We start from the raw sequence: 16,097 nt of genomic DNA, 5'->3' as shown, positions 1-16,097 counted from the left end.
CCGTACTGCCCCGACCTGGCGCCATCTCCCAACACCTCTTCGCATCAATGAGGCACCCGCTCGCAAAGCAGCACTTCAGCAATTTCGAGAAGGTTAGAAAATGGCTCGACGAATGGGTTTCCGCTAAAGACAAGCAGTTTTTCTGGCATGCTAACTTACCTGAAAGATGAGTGAAGTGTGTGAAAGCCGATGGTCAATATTTTGAATAAGCAAAAAGTTAATTTCCCTTGAAAATTACGCGGTTTTTAATCACAAAACTGGTATATACTTATGCATACACACGGTAAACACGCTGTACTTTTAACTTTGAGCATAGGATTGTGGATATGAACTCGGTCTCCCATCTACTAAGCCCAGAAATAAATTATTGACTCTATGCTTGTCCGTATAGAGGAGAGAATGTAGGGGTGATAATATTTTGCACGTTGTCTTTTCCTTGCACATCGGTTATGTCACCAAAGTGTCGCCGTGAAGAATATGATAATGCCCTTGTTAGCAAATTCATACTACAAGGAATGTTAAACTGGCGGTATGTAACACTTTCTTCTGCGACAGTGCATTTATATCACACTACCTTCTGATCTTGTTGACTCAATTTGTAGAGATAAATTTAGATTCTGTAACAGCTCGCATTTCCAGCAAGAAGATAAAAATAAACTTTATTTCAAAGCAAGATAAGATGTTGCTGATAAACTAGTTCTGGTCTGTGCAATACTCGGTTATAACAGTCTACATTGTGCCCGGCGCATGCTAAATATGAAAAAGGATGATAGGATCATATAATGGCGGGTATATAATGTTACGTGGGGAAAATGTAATTTCCGCTGAGGGCGTGAAGCCTGTTGTGTGCGACAAGCAGAGAGAGGAGCGCATCGCTGTACACAGAACGAGAGTGTTGTCGCTGATGGGATGCAGAGATGCAATCAAACAGCATGACCGCCTTGTAACCGCAAGGAAAGAACACGATTTGGAAAAACATAATAAATAATGAAGTTTCATTTCAAAGGGAGGTCTATTTCGATAATAATTCCTTATTAACTCTAAATGCCGACCCCGCGGTGTAGGGGTAGCGTGTCTGCCTCTTACGCAGAGGCCCCGGGTTGGAATCCCGGACAGATCAGGGATTCTTACCTGGATCTGAGGGCTGGTTCGAGGTCCACTCAGCCTACGTTATTACAATTGAGAAGAGCTGTCCGGTGGTGAGATGGCGGCCCCGGTCTAGAGAGCCAAGAATAACGGCCGTGAGGATTCGTCGTGCTGACCACACTATACCTCGTAATCTGCAGGCCTTCGGGCTGAGCAGCGGTCGCTTGGTAGGCCAAGGCCCTTCGGGGCTGTTGCGCTAAAGAGTTTGGTTTTTGGTTTATTAACTCTAATAAGAAGATTTACTTATAAATATATGTATTTATTTATCGTCAGCGTGAATCAGATTCGAAAAAAGTTCAAACCGAGTGAGATGGTTCCACGGTTACGGGGAGTGCAGCTGTGAGCTTACATCCGGGAAATAGTGAGTTCGAACCATGAAGATGGTTTTCCGTGGTTTCCCATTTTCACACCAGGCAAATGCTGCGGCTGCTCCTTTAATTAAGGTCACGGCCGCTTCCTTCCCACTCCTAGCTCTTTTCTATCCCATCGTTACCATAAGATCTATTTGTGTCGAAGCGACGTGAAGCAAACTTTAAACTTTTAAAAAAAAAATAGAAAATACTGGTTCAATATCTCATGATAGGATAGGAAAAGGCTAGGACTAGAAGACAGTGGCCGTACACGTTTTTAATGTATCCACGAAAGGTCAGTCCCATTTCCCTCATCGCCGTAAGAGTTTCGTTGGTTTTAAAAAGTTCCTAGTTTGATCTCAACCAGAAAATATGTGCCTTGCCTAAGATTTTTGGAAGGAGTTTTCTCTCTCCTTCTTCAAGGACTGAGCCTGCACCCTCGTCAATGCTTCCGCTCCATAGCCTCCATCCTCCTTACCCTCTCATTTAATGCCCCCTTTTCATTTCCATTGGGAGTGATACATTTCTCCCAGGTATTTAAATTTATGAGCGTGATGGACGTCCGCTGTGTTACAAATCTTTCTGTGCCATCTGCTTTGTTTGAATCTATGAATGCTGCTTTTTAAGCAAATTTTTGTTCTTTCCTATCCCTTTTCTTTATTTTAAGTGAATTTCCTTTGTTTATTTGTGTGTTTATTTCAATATGCAAAATATAGGATTGTACAGTTTTTATTGTGTATATGTGTACCCTTCGTACATGTTTGTATATTTTTCTTTTTAGATTAATAACTACTCAATCTATCTCGGATCTTTGTAATTCGGTGTTATGCTCTTGCTGATCCTAAACGCCTCTTTGATAAAAGAGCCATGTAAATTGTCTCTCAATCATGGCCATCCATCAATACTTCACATCACAGCATACAAGATCACATCGACCATCTGTACTCTAACGCCCCTCTTTGATAATATGTCTCTCAGTCATGGTCATCCATAAATACTTCACATCACAACATGCACGATTGCTAGGTAACATCGCTTCACACATTTTGTATCGCTAATTTCGTGAAGCAAATTTTCAGATGAGCCCCAGTCATGAGATATATTTAAGGCAAAAGAAAATACGAAGGGTCTGAAAACAATAGACTCTCTAGATTTCACCTTGGAGATCTGAAGAGGAAAGGAGGTGGCCGAAGGATGTCAAACAGAAAAGATAAAAGTGAAAAGTCTTCCTCAAGAAACTACAAGCAATTCTAGACCCAGCTAAGGGTCTCGTGGTCGACAACCAACGCTCCCAAGATTAGAGTCGTTCGGAAATAACACCTATTGCGATAGGTAGGTGATACAGTTGGTGCAATCTGTGCTTTCAACTTTAAGGGAAAATTACTAGTTTAGGACACCGGCGGAAATAAATGTATCGTATTGCAGACTTACAGCGATTTACATCTTCCCATGGTATTCTCTTCAGTAAATTGTCTTGTATAAAATGACGATAAAACCTTAATTGGAATATATCTATTAAATATTTTAATCGTTTTTAATATATTTAAACAAGTCATTACACTATCAAATTAAATATTTATTACGGTTAAGTTTATCAACTATAAATTGGAATATTCAAGAGATTCCTATTCCCTTCAAGCCAGCCCCTACCAAGGGACTCTACAGGACAACATACTGATGACACTGTCTCTAGGCCACACGTTACGGTGAGAACACATAACCGCGCTATTCAGTTATGAAGATCCGGTAATGGATGGCGATAGGTCATGCGTTTAACCTTTTCTACCATACACAGCACGAAGTGGGCGGCAAGTAATTGGGCTTGGAATACAACCATGTGGCTTTCCCACACGTCACACAATCTTCTTCAGGAGGGAACAACAACTTCTTGTTGTCTGTAATAATAATATTAATAATAATAATTTTAAAAGATTCACAGACTATTTTAAACTATCACCTCTTCTACTCCTAAATGATAAATTAGTCAATATTTTCTTTCTTTACGATATTTTTTATATTTTCGGTTATCATTGTCTAAATTGTAAAAATTCAGGATCTTTGTGGTCATTGAGAACTCATCTCATTAAAATGTAACTATTACAAATATGAAATAATGTATACTTCCCATAATCGTGGGTTGCCTATTATGACAAAGTACACAAATTCCTATTTGTATGTCGAGTACAAAAGATTAAGGGACGGTTCTAAATAAATCTTTGCATAGCTAAGACTTACACAAATAAATTACAAATAAATATTGATTCAAAATTGAATTTAAAAGTGGCGATATTTTCGAAGAAAAAAATTATCTTATGGTATGTGCTACAGATTATGTTCTTATATGTAAGTAATGTTTGCAACACCTTCTTTTGAACATCTGTGTACTAGGAATGTCTCTAATTTTCAGCCGCCAGGGATTTGCACTGGCAGATAGCAGCGGGGATAAACGAATTACTGCAACTAGTGTCCTAGGTCCCCTTCTTTTTGCCCTGCTTATTGATGATGTTATCGATACTGTTTTCCACCATTCATGTGAAATCTTTCTCTTTGCAGGTGATTGCAAAATCTTCAAGCAAATCGATTCTCCCACAGACACAATCCACTTGCAAAATGCACTTGATTCACTGTCACGTTGGTGTACTAGATGGCGCCTTAAACTTTATCACTCAAAGTTTCCACCATTTCGCTCACACTTCGTAAATGCCCGTTCTACAAGAATATCACCTACTGAACCAACCGATTACAAGTGTTGATAATCAAAAAAGACTTAAGCGTGCATTTTTAGTGTAAATTGTTGTTTGTCTCACACATAAACAGGATCACCTTACGTGCTAGGTAACTGCTTGGTTTCATCTACAGGCTTTCTAACATCATATATGTAAATGCCCTCAGAGCATTCTAAGTTTCCTATATCTTACCGATTGTTGAATACGTCTATCCAGTCTGGTCAATTGGTCAATTTCTGCTTCTTCAAATCTCAGGCACCTTGACCGTGTACAATTTTTTTTTTTCTTGTGTGCGATCGTCCGAGCCAGGGTCCCTGCCTGTCGCAACTTAAGCACTAACCAAGTTCTTGGGAAACTGAAACTCAAGACTCTTTCTGCTCGGAGGAAAGTAGCCGATCTAAAGCTGCTATACAAAGCAGCTGCTATATATATTTTATACCTTATGTATCAACAAGAATCTAGATATCTGCATATCGTATCCTTCCTTCTGTCGTGATATTTCACATATAATTGCATTTTCCTAGTTGTTCTTTCCTGTTTCTTCTATTGTATTTAAATGTGCTTTCATTTGTTCATGTTGTTTATGTAAGTATGTGTTATATAGGATTGTACAGTTTTATCATGTACATTTGTGTCCTTTGTGTATATTTGTATACCTCTCATTTTAAATTGATGATGCTTGTTGTTTAAAGGGGCCTAACATCGAAGGTCATCGGCCCTCATTTTAAATTAATAACTATTGTACATATCTTGGATCTTTATAATTCGGCGTTATGCTGTTGCTGATATCAAATAAAGAAAGAAAGAAAGAAAGAAAGAAAGAAAGAAAGAAAGAAAGAAAGAAAGAAAGAAAGAAAGAAAGAAAAAAAGAAATAATGCGATGAGCTAAGAAACTTAACAGAGAGTGGTTACTGATCTTGTTGTGTGGTTATTTCTGGGGGACACGTACTGAAGGTCAGCTCAAAAGTAACCGCAGATTTCACTCCGAAGCACACTAGGAATAAATGACACGGGATACTGAGATTAAGAACGAAGAAAAGAAGCTGAGTAAGAAAGGAACAACTCGACTGATCATAACAGAATGAAGGATCAAAAGAACATTACTGGAATTCTGAAAAATTAATCAAACGTAGTCAATAAAAAAAGAAGGTTACGAACAGAGAAGTAAGAGGTACGATGTGGTGTCTTATAGGTAGTTATAAGAATAAGAAACAAAGAGAGAGTTACATGAAGATAATTGACGTCTCTTATGCGGATAAATATTCGAAGAAGCAAAATTGTTGAGAATAAGTTGGGAGACAGACTCACATCGGGTCAAATACCGGCGAGTGATTCAGAAGCTAAAACAGAAAGAGGTAAATAATTCCATAATTAATTTTTTTACAATCTGCTTTTTGTCGCACCGACACAGATAGGTCTCATAGCGACGATGGGATAGGAAAGGGCGAGGAGTGGGAATGAAGCGACCGGGGCCTTAATTAAAATACAGTCCAAGCATTTGCCTGGTGTGAAAATGGGGAACTGCGGAAAAACAATGTTCGGGCTGCCAACAGTGGGTCGTACACTAGTAAAATTATTCAACGAACTGTAGACAGCATAGGGTAGGACAGAAATAATTATTTTGCATCTTACAAAATATGTGATCATTGGGAGCAGATTATTGGTTAAATTTGTAGAAAAGCAAGAAAAAATTATAAGGAAAATTTTTCGGACCTGTCTGCGCAGGAGAAATCTGGATAAGGAAATCTCATGGCTTATACGAACATTCAGTGAAAATCTCAGACACTTTTAGGAAAAGACGTTTGACCAAATGAATTCTGAACTTTGCCCTGCCAATTAAATTTAAAAAAAATGGCTATCGAAGTTAGAAAAGATATTTAGGAAACAAGATGGCATTGCATTAGACACATACAAGTTCAGAAACTTAATCCACAATCATCGCTTTGATTTATTTATTTATTTATTTATTTATTTATTTATTTATTTATTTATTTATTTATTTATTTATTTATTTATTTATTTATTTATTTATTTATTTATTTATTCATTTATTTATTCATTTATTTATTTATTTATTTATTTATTTATTTATTGGTTAATGATTTATTTATTTATTTATTTATTGGTTAATGATTTATTTTATTCATCCTAACAGGATTAATGACAGGTGACCTTCTCCTACATCTAACCAGTTTAATGCACTCTTCAGACCAAATGGCTTACGACTATATGTGTACACTCCTACATTAAAATTAAATGTTAAGTAAATTTATTAACAGAACATTTATTGGGGGGGGGGGACATATTTCGTCCCCTTAGCAAATTTAAACTTGTAGAAATGCAAGAATATTATGGAGAGGGCTAGAAATTGGCATATATATATATTACTTAATATATTCTCCACTTACGGGCAAGTTACAATGAAACTGTTATAACGTAAGGTAGTTCATATCTGACAAAAATATAAACACTGCAGAAAATAAACTACCAAAAATGTGTTCGTAATTTCGTCCCCCACGAAATTTATGAAAAGTACAATTGTTTTGAATATATTTTTCTTCTCTAACCCTACCGAACACTTTCCCTATAACGAATTACTTGAAGGCCATTATGAACATTGTTTTCTTGGTATTCATTTTAACATCATCTTTCAGCGTTGCTCGTGGGATGTTAAACCCTTTACTTGCACGACTGTTCTCCATTATCTTGTCACTCACTGCCTTAATAGCCTTTTTCATAGCTTTCTTATCCCACTGATTGCGTTTTCCCCTCTAAAATAATAATAAACGTTATAGATATCAAATAAAATGAAAGGGGACGAATTTACGAACATTCCCTGATTTTTTAATATGGCCGCTACACAGTAACTCACGCCAATCACCTCACTGCAGCGAACTACACCACACGACTGAAATGCAGTCCAGTATTTCATACATATATCATTGCTCTCTCTCTAGCAATAACAGGTTCTTAATTTGAATGCTGCACTAACTCAGCTCAGTGTGGAAAATGAATCCTCCTTGTACACGGAAACTAAACGTGGTGCACACAACCAACTTTCGCAACAAGACAACGGAATAAGGGCCAAACATATAGAACAATAAATGGGGCTTGTGAAGGCTAAACCGTTTCTTGATATGATGTAACGTTTAGGAGCAGTAAATCTCGAAATTAAGGTCTGCACTTATAAACGTCGCCATGCTCTATCCGATATATGCTAGATTGTGTTCCTATTTCTCAATTGTAAGTAAATTCTTCACTTTTACACGCATAATTCTTACTTTGAATCACTTATAGGAAATATAAAATCACCAAATTCGACACGATCATTGGCCCACACAGTAGCCATATGTGAGCCAAATGCTACGTCTTTAGCTGTCACATAATTATCCGAAAAGTAATGCACTGTGAGACAATCTTACCCAAATTTCACCCTATTCAACGTTTGTAACTCAATCTGACCCACTAATAGATGAGATACGAGAAAATATCAAACGACCAGCCATTTAGAGCGCTAAATACGGCGTCTATGGTACAATCCGATTGTCGATATGACGTACCGTTTGGCAGCAGTTAATGTGTAAATGAAGGTCTGCAATATTTCAAACATGCATATACATTTGTAGCCGGCCCCGGTCTCGAAAGCCAAGAATAACGGCCGAGAGGATTCGTCATGCTGACCACACGATACCTCGTAATATGCAGGCTTTTGGGCTGAGCAGCGGTCGCTTGGTAAGCCAAGGCCCTTCAAGCGCTGTAGTGCCATGGGGTTTGGTTTGGTTATATACATTTGTATATCGATTGTTTATGTATATATATATTGATGTCGATTTTTTGCGATCAAGAAATAGTGTGTGTGCTATTGTAATCAGTACTCCTCACATCGATTTTAACTGGCAGTAGGCATGGAGTCCATTTCCAACTCCTGTGTAAGTGGCATTAGTAAGGAGGGCCCACCATTGTGAAGAATAATTCCCTTCACAATTTCACTTCCAGAAGGCAAGGGAGTATGCAATTTTGTTCAAAACTCCCCTACCCAATTGTGTATGGCTGTGGGCAAGGGTGCCCGCCATTATGAACAAATGTACCCATCTAAAATATGACTGGCATTAGGCATAGTGGCCTGTGATTTTGATGGAAACTCACCAACTCGGTGTGACTGGCAGTAAGCTGGCTGGCATTGGGAAAAGGGGCCTGTCATTATAATGATAACACCACAACTCAATTTTGACTGGCAGTAGGGAAGTTGCCTGCCGTTATAATAAAAAATCGTCAACTGTAATATGTCTGGAAGTAGGAAAGGTGGTCTGTGATTTTTAACGAAAACTTTCCAAATCGATTGTGACCCTACATTAGGCAATGGGGCCCGCCATTATAATGTAAACTTCCCAACTCCATTGTGAATGGCAGTAGGTAAGTGAGCCTGCCGTTATCATCACAACTCCGCAATTCACACTGTACATTGGAAACAATGTATGGGGACCTCCCCATGCCGTTTCTCGGATAACGCTAAGAGGCCTGCCATTTTAAAAAACACATTATTCACTGCATGTACAGTAATTTACTTCGATATCCGTACACAATATAGAATACCGTAGCGAAGCACGGATACATTTGCTAGTATGATATGATATAATCTTATCTATTATATTACTTTTTTTTACCGAGCTCGATAGCTGCAGTCGCTTAAGTGCGGCCAGTATCCAGTATTCGGGAGATAGTAGGTTCGAACCCCACTGTCGGCAGCCCTGAAGATGGTTTTCCGTGGTTTCCCATTTTCACACCAGACAAATGCTGGGGCTGTACTTTAATTAAGGCCACGGCCGCTTCCTTCCCACTCCTAGCCGTTTCCTGTCCAACCGTCGCCATAAGACCTATCTGTGTCGGTGCGACGTAAAGCAACTTGCTGTTACATTATTTTTGTGCTAGTGGCTTTACGTCGCACCGACGCAGATGGGTCTTACGGCGACGATGGGATAGGAAAGGCCTAAGAGTGGGAAGGACGCGGCCGTGGCCTTAATTAAGGTACAGCCCCGGCATTTGCTTGGTGTGATAATGGAAAACCACGGAAAACCATCTTCAGGGCTGCCGACAGGGGGATTCGAACCCGCTATCTCTCGGATGCCAGCTCACAGCTGCGCGCCTCGAACCGCACGACTAACTCGCCCGGTTGATATTATATTATATTATATTATATTATATTATATTATATTATATTATATTATATTATATTATATTATATTATATTATATTATATTATATTATATTATATTATATTATATTCGGAAAGAGGAACCCATGTCATCACTGGACTGTATGCTGAAGAGTTGTGGGACCCAAGGAGATGGATATGGATGATGTGGCAGTTGTGAAAGTTCAGAAACAAGCGCTCAGATTAACACAGTTACTGTCATATCTTAGCGACCAAAACAAGAGGCAAAAACGTCTGAAGAGCTATGAGGGAAATAGTGGAAGGCGAACTTCTCGTAGCGCTACCTTGTTGGTCCCGTTATAAACTAGAAATACAAAGGAAAATGTGTAGTCTGGGAAGTTGGTGGCAGCAATAATATATCTGACAGAAAGGAAGACGTTACGTCACAAATATCGTGTTACATGTTCGTTATGGCTTTATGAGAGCGAAGGCTAAGGTACTTCATTTTATATCCCTCATTAAAGGCTAGTATGTATGCCTGACGTCAGCTGGAATTACTGTATGAAAAATAATTAGCTGAACCGTGGCATTGCTTCCACTTACTTGTGCCAGGATCTTCACTCTCATCTATCCTATCCGACTTTCCTCGGTGAACTCTTCTTCTTTTCCGGCCGCGACCCTTCCGTTTCGAGAGCTAGGGAGTCTTAGTTTCACGCTCTTCGTGGTCCCCGTCCTTCTTTAGCCGATACCTTCATTTTTCGTAGTGTCGGATCCCTACAATTTTCTCCCTCTGATTAGTGTTATATAGAGGATGGTTGCTTACTTGTACTTCTCCTTAAAATAATCACAGCCACCACCATCAACACCACTACCCTTAACAACTCAACACAATCAACAAATACGTCATATCATAGCCTTCAAGATCATATCGACCATACATACTCTAACGCCCCTCTTTGATAATACTTCTCTCAGTCACGGGCATCCATTAATACTTCACATCACAGCCTGCACGGTTGCATCGCTCATTTTTATTTCGTCAATTTTGTAACGCACATTTTTACATGAACCCTAACCGTAAGGAATATTTATGACAAAATCATCGAAATCTATTCACACAAAAATTGAGTGGCGTCTTCAGTGTTCTCAACTTTAAAATGAGTTCAGCAAACACTCGCTAGAGGGCAGACATGGTTGCAAATATGCTCAAATCTATAAAATAAAGTAGAATAAAAACAACAGAACAACGGAAAATAAGAAGTAATAAGAAAATGTGTCAGAACATAGAAAATATAACAGCAACAATAAGAAAAAGGAGATTGCTATTTTTTGGACGTATTTATAGAATGGACGATAACAGACTGACGAAACAGATTTTCGAGTACCTTTGGGAGAAAAATTCAACAACGAGTTCGATAGAGGAGGTCAGGAAAGAATAATAATAATAATAATAATAGTAATAATAATGTTATGGTATTTTGACGGTTTACGGAGACGCCAAGGTGCCGGAATTTTGTCCCGCGCGATTTGTTTTAGGTATTAGTTAATCCACCGACACAAGAATGACGTATTTGAGCACCTTCAAATACCACCAGACTGAGCCAGGATCGAACCTGCCAAGTTGGGGTCAGAAGACCAGCGCTTCAACAGTCTGAGCCACCCAGACCGGTGGTCAAGAAATATTTAGAGAGAAATAAAGTACGGGGAGAGGAGGAAACTATAAAAAGAGAGGTTTTCAAAAAAGTGAGTTTTAACAATGGAAGGATTCCAAAGAAGGATTTAAAGAAACCCCGGTCCAAAGTGGTCTGAGGAGGGGAAAATAAAGCATAGTGAAATTATGAAGGAATGTTCTAAAGAACGGAAGAGGAAACAAGGAAGGAGGAATTGAAATTGACAGGTGGTTCCTATCAGGCCTCATCGTACAGAAGAAGAATGTGCGAAGAATTAGCTAGGAAGCCGCATGACCGTAGGTAGTGTCATTGCCAGGTATTGACTGCCAGTGAACAAAATAGATTAAAATGATAAATACATTAAGTGAAAAAATGAAATGGCGTGTGGATTTTAGTGCCAGGAGTGTCGGGTTCGGCTCGCCAGATTCAGGTCTTCTGATTTGACACCTGCAGGCGACCTGCACGTCGTGATGAGGACGAAATGATGATGAAGATCACATATATACACAGTACCCGTGTCAGCGGAATTAACCGATTAATTGATAAAATTCCCGATCCTGCCTGGAATCGAACCTAGGACCCCTGTGAGAAAACGGCAGCACGCTAACCATTTAACCATGGAGCCGGAAAATATATTAAATAATTTGATGGTAGTTAAAAAAAAACCGGAGAATCTAACACACATGAACGGAGGTTGGGGGAAGGGTCTAGATAACGGGTGATTCCCGGTAAAAACGGGTAATATGGCAACCCTACTACAATAGAATGGAATATCTCAGAGAATTGTGGAGAAATTGCTGAATGGTATGGACAGAGCCTTGAGTAAAGAGTACAAAAGGAAAATAAGTAAGTTCAAAACAAAAATAATGAAGTGCAATCGAACAAAGCCAGGTGATGCAGTAAATGAAGTCTGAAAGAAAGTAGATAAATATTATTACTTGAATAGTAAAAAAATTACGATTTTAGAAATAAGCAGGACACAAAATGCAGACTAGCACAGCAAGATAGGCCTTTCTTAAGAAAATAAATTTTATCACTTCGAACATTGGTATAGGAATTAGAAACATGTTTTTGAAGAGTTTCGTATCGTATGGAAGTGAAACATGGACGATAACTAGCTCAAAATGAGAGTGAATAGAAGCTTTCGAAATGTCGTGTTACATAAGAATGCTGAAAGTGAGATGTGTAGATGGAATCATGAATGAAGAGGTACCGAATCGAATTCGTGAGAGCATATCGATTTAGCTAAATTGGACCAGAAGAAGAGATAGAATGATAGGACACATCTTAACACGCCCAGGACTTGTTCACTTGGTTTTTGAGGGAATAAGCAGTAACACTGGAAAGGGTAGACCAAGACATGATTATGACAAGGAGATTTAACATGTACGTAGACATTAAAAGTTTAGCATAGGATAGGGTGGCATGGAAAGCTGCATCAAACCAGCCTATGGACTGATTACGCAAACAACAACAAGTACTGTCATATGCCATCTTACCTCATAGCGCATGAATCGAAAGAACTCATTTTTAACCATAAATGAACTTGTAGGATTTCACAAATGTCCAATTTACTTCATGTTTACCAGTTATTGGAGATGTCGCTTGGCCAGCAGAGACGAACCACGCCTCAAGTGATTTACCTTCCTCCTCACTTTGGAGAGCTAACTCCTCCTCCACTCGCCATGCAAATAAATCCTGTATGCAGTCTAGAAATATAAATTGGACTCAGAATGTGGGAGGAACCAATGCAAATAATTTTCCGCCAATGTTCTCATGATGCTTTCTGCGGCGAAACATTCCCCGCCCCTCTCCAAGAGAAATGAACGAGCAACATCTAGGCCATCATAAACATCCTCATCAGTTGGTGTTAAAACCCACCAGTTATGTTTCCAGCAAGAAATTATAACAATAATATTTTCAAATCTATTTCCGTGAACGACTGTGCTTAGGCGCTTCTATTTCCTGCTCAAATCAAAACACTAACACAGCGGTTGTTTATTTTTTAAATGTTATGCTTTAAATGCTATGGATATTCGCAATTAATAATAATAATAATAATAATAATTTTTTTGCTAGTTGTTTTACGTCGCACCGACACAGATAGGTCTTATGGCGACGATGGGACAGGAAAGGGCTAGGAGTGGGAAGAAAGCGGCCGTGGCCTTAATTAAGGTACAGCCCCAGCATTTGCGTGGTGTGAAAATGGGAAACCACGGAAAACCAATAATAATAATAATAATAATAATAATAATAATAATAATAATAATAATAATAATAATAATAATAATAATAATAATAATAATAAATTTTTCACTCTTCAGAAGCATCTACGCATCAAAGTATCTCTGCAAAATCATCAAACTCAGGCACTAAAATGCAGATGTAAAACCATCTGTTTTCTACGCCTATGAGTGTCTCGTGATGACCAGGAAAGGCCCTTTCATGAAACTAAAATTCTAGGAAAGGAAGATCGTGAGGAGAATACTGGGACCCATAAGAGAAGAGGGAGGCACCTGCAGAATTCGGCATAACGATGAGCTATACGAACATCAGGAAGACATCGTTACTAGTATAAGGAAACAGCCTCGTCTTCTACGGGCACCTAACCCGCATGAACCCCTGGAGATTTACCAACAGGATCTTCACTGTGACAGGTAGAGGGAACGCATCCAGGAACAAGTGGATCTCTTTGGTGAAGTCGGATCTGGAACAACTGGGGATCACGCATGAGTCCATAGATGATCGCCCACAGTTTTCGCAAGCCATTCAGCGGGGAAATCGTTGCGTCATACATAATAGTAAGAGGAACACAGGGACCAGCAGACTTATGTGGACAGAGGAAAGAAAGCTGGCTCACAGCCAGAAAATGAAGAAATACTGGAAGAGGAGAAAACAGAAGGCTCCAGTGACAAGAAGATACGAGCCCCTTGGTCCTCAGTAGGCCCAAATGACAAAGAAAACAAAGAATACTTTCTACAATTTGATTTACGTCGCACCGACACAGATAGGTCTTATGGCGACGATAGAATAGGAAAGGGCTCAATTAAGATACAGCCCCAGCATTTGCCTGACGTGACAATGGCAAACCACGAAAAACCATATTGAGGGCTGCCGACAGTGGGCCTCGAGCCGACTATCTCCCGAATGCATGCTCACATAACCACATGCACAACTCACCAGGTAATAATAATATTAATAATAATAAATCATTAAATAGTGCGGATAGAGGTTTTGAGAAATTCAAGATAAAAACAAGTAAATTTAATCAATTACATTATCGTTATTATTATTACATCACTTTATCATTTTTAAGATAAAAGTGGCTCTAATATCCGTCTATCTTCCTTAACACTGGCGAGATGTGCAGGTTTAATCAGAGGGACAGAACAGGTGCGTTGCTATAGTAACCAAACTCTTTAGGAATGTCCTAGCGATTACAGGCTTTAAGGTTGAAAGGAAGGATAAAGAAAGATGAGTTCATCAAGGTGGATTAATAGGAAATTCAATTGAGGGATTAGAGAAAGGATTTTGCTCAATTTGCGAGCTTTATACACGTGTCCGTGTTCAGAGCAGCTATTTCTATCAAAATGAGGCCGATCAGATCAGTGAAGTTTATAAACATGGTCGATAAAATAATATACACTGATGTCCTGCAGCAATAGAAATATTTTAGAGATCGTTCTTGCCTCGTTAGCTGGCCACATATTTACTCAACAGTCATCTGGGAAGTTCATTAAATATACAGAGTAGGGCTTAAAATATAAGACACTGCGAGAGAATAATGCAACTACGATGAAACTTTCTATAATCCAAGTTTTCATTTTTTAAATGCTATTTGTTCGGGGTATCGACCTATGAAGATCTTTTGCCCCTATAATCAAAGTTACTAATAACAATATAAATTAGACCCAGGAATTGTAGGCAGTAATTGGTTAGAATGTAAACTAATTTGTTTATTAGGAAGCGTCTTGTAGCCCGTTCTTCTCTAATGTAGCGAGAGTAACATAACTTCTAGGGGTTCTGATGAGCCGTACCCCTATTGTTTATGGAAAACTCATAGCTAAAGCCCGGATTTTCATGCGGTAATAGGTTAGATTGCAAACTAATTTGGTTAGTAGGAAGTGTCAGCCACCCGCTCTTCCATAATGTAGTAAGAGTAACATAAATTATAGGGGTTCTGATGGGCCGTACCCCTAATGTTTATGCAAACCCCATAGCATAATGGTTGTGAAGGTAGACTATACTTGCTTCTCGCTTCAGTAAGTTTGCATTCTAACCTATTAATGCATAAAATTCCGGGCTCTAATCATAGCATAATCGTGGTTCAGACAACAGTACACTTATTACTCGCTTCAGTAAGTTTACGTTCTAACTCATTAACACCTAAAAAAATCCGAGCTATATTAATAATAACAATAAATCTATATATTAAAAGGGTGTACTAAAAACAGCTTTGGAAAATCCGTCCGTCCGTTCTAGTGGACCTATTTGCCTCATTTTTATCTTATTCCCTCCGGATTTACTTGGCCGTGAATCAAGAGACATTGATAAGTTTCTAAGTTCAATCGTCTTTCATAAATCCTAAACTCAAAACACTAAACGACCACTCCAATAATTGCAGACGAAGGCCCACCCTAGCCCGCAATACATTCTGCACTTAGCAGTTGCTAACAGACTAACACCTTGATTATTACTAGAGGACCCGCACTGCTCCGGAGCATTCGTTATAAATACGTGAGATAACTCGTCTAGATATGCCTGTCAGTCATATTGTTTTTGCCAGCCCGTTTCAATGGTTTTATGAACATTTAATGAGAAGCACGTTATGGTATGTCACAGCTCGTAGTCAGAATTCATCCATTTTGATGTCATCATGCCGTCTGTTTGGTAAAAATATATCCATATTTATATATAATCGCTTTTTTATCTTGCAGTTCTTAACCTAAAGTTTGGTATTTTGTCGTAGAAGGCAACAGTATTTTTAATCGCAGGTCTTTGAGATCAGAGTTTAGTCTCAAAGGAGCGTTTTTTTTCTCAGACAGAGAAAGTT

This window comes from Anabrus simplex, chromosome 10 (genome assembly GCF_040414725.1).
Source record: "Anabrus simplex isolate iqAnaSimp1 chromosome 10, ASM4041472v1, whole genome shotgun sequence".
In the NCBI taxonomy this organism is placed as follows: Eukaryota; Metazoa; Arthropoda; class Insecta; order Orthoptera; family Tettigoniidae; genus Anabrus; species Anabrus simplex.
Note: the sequence above shows the minus strand (reverse complement) of the source record.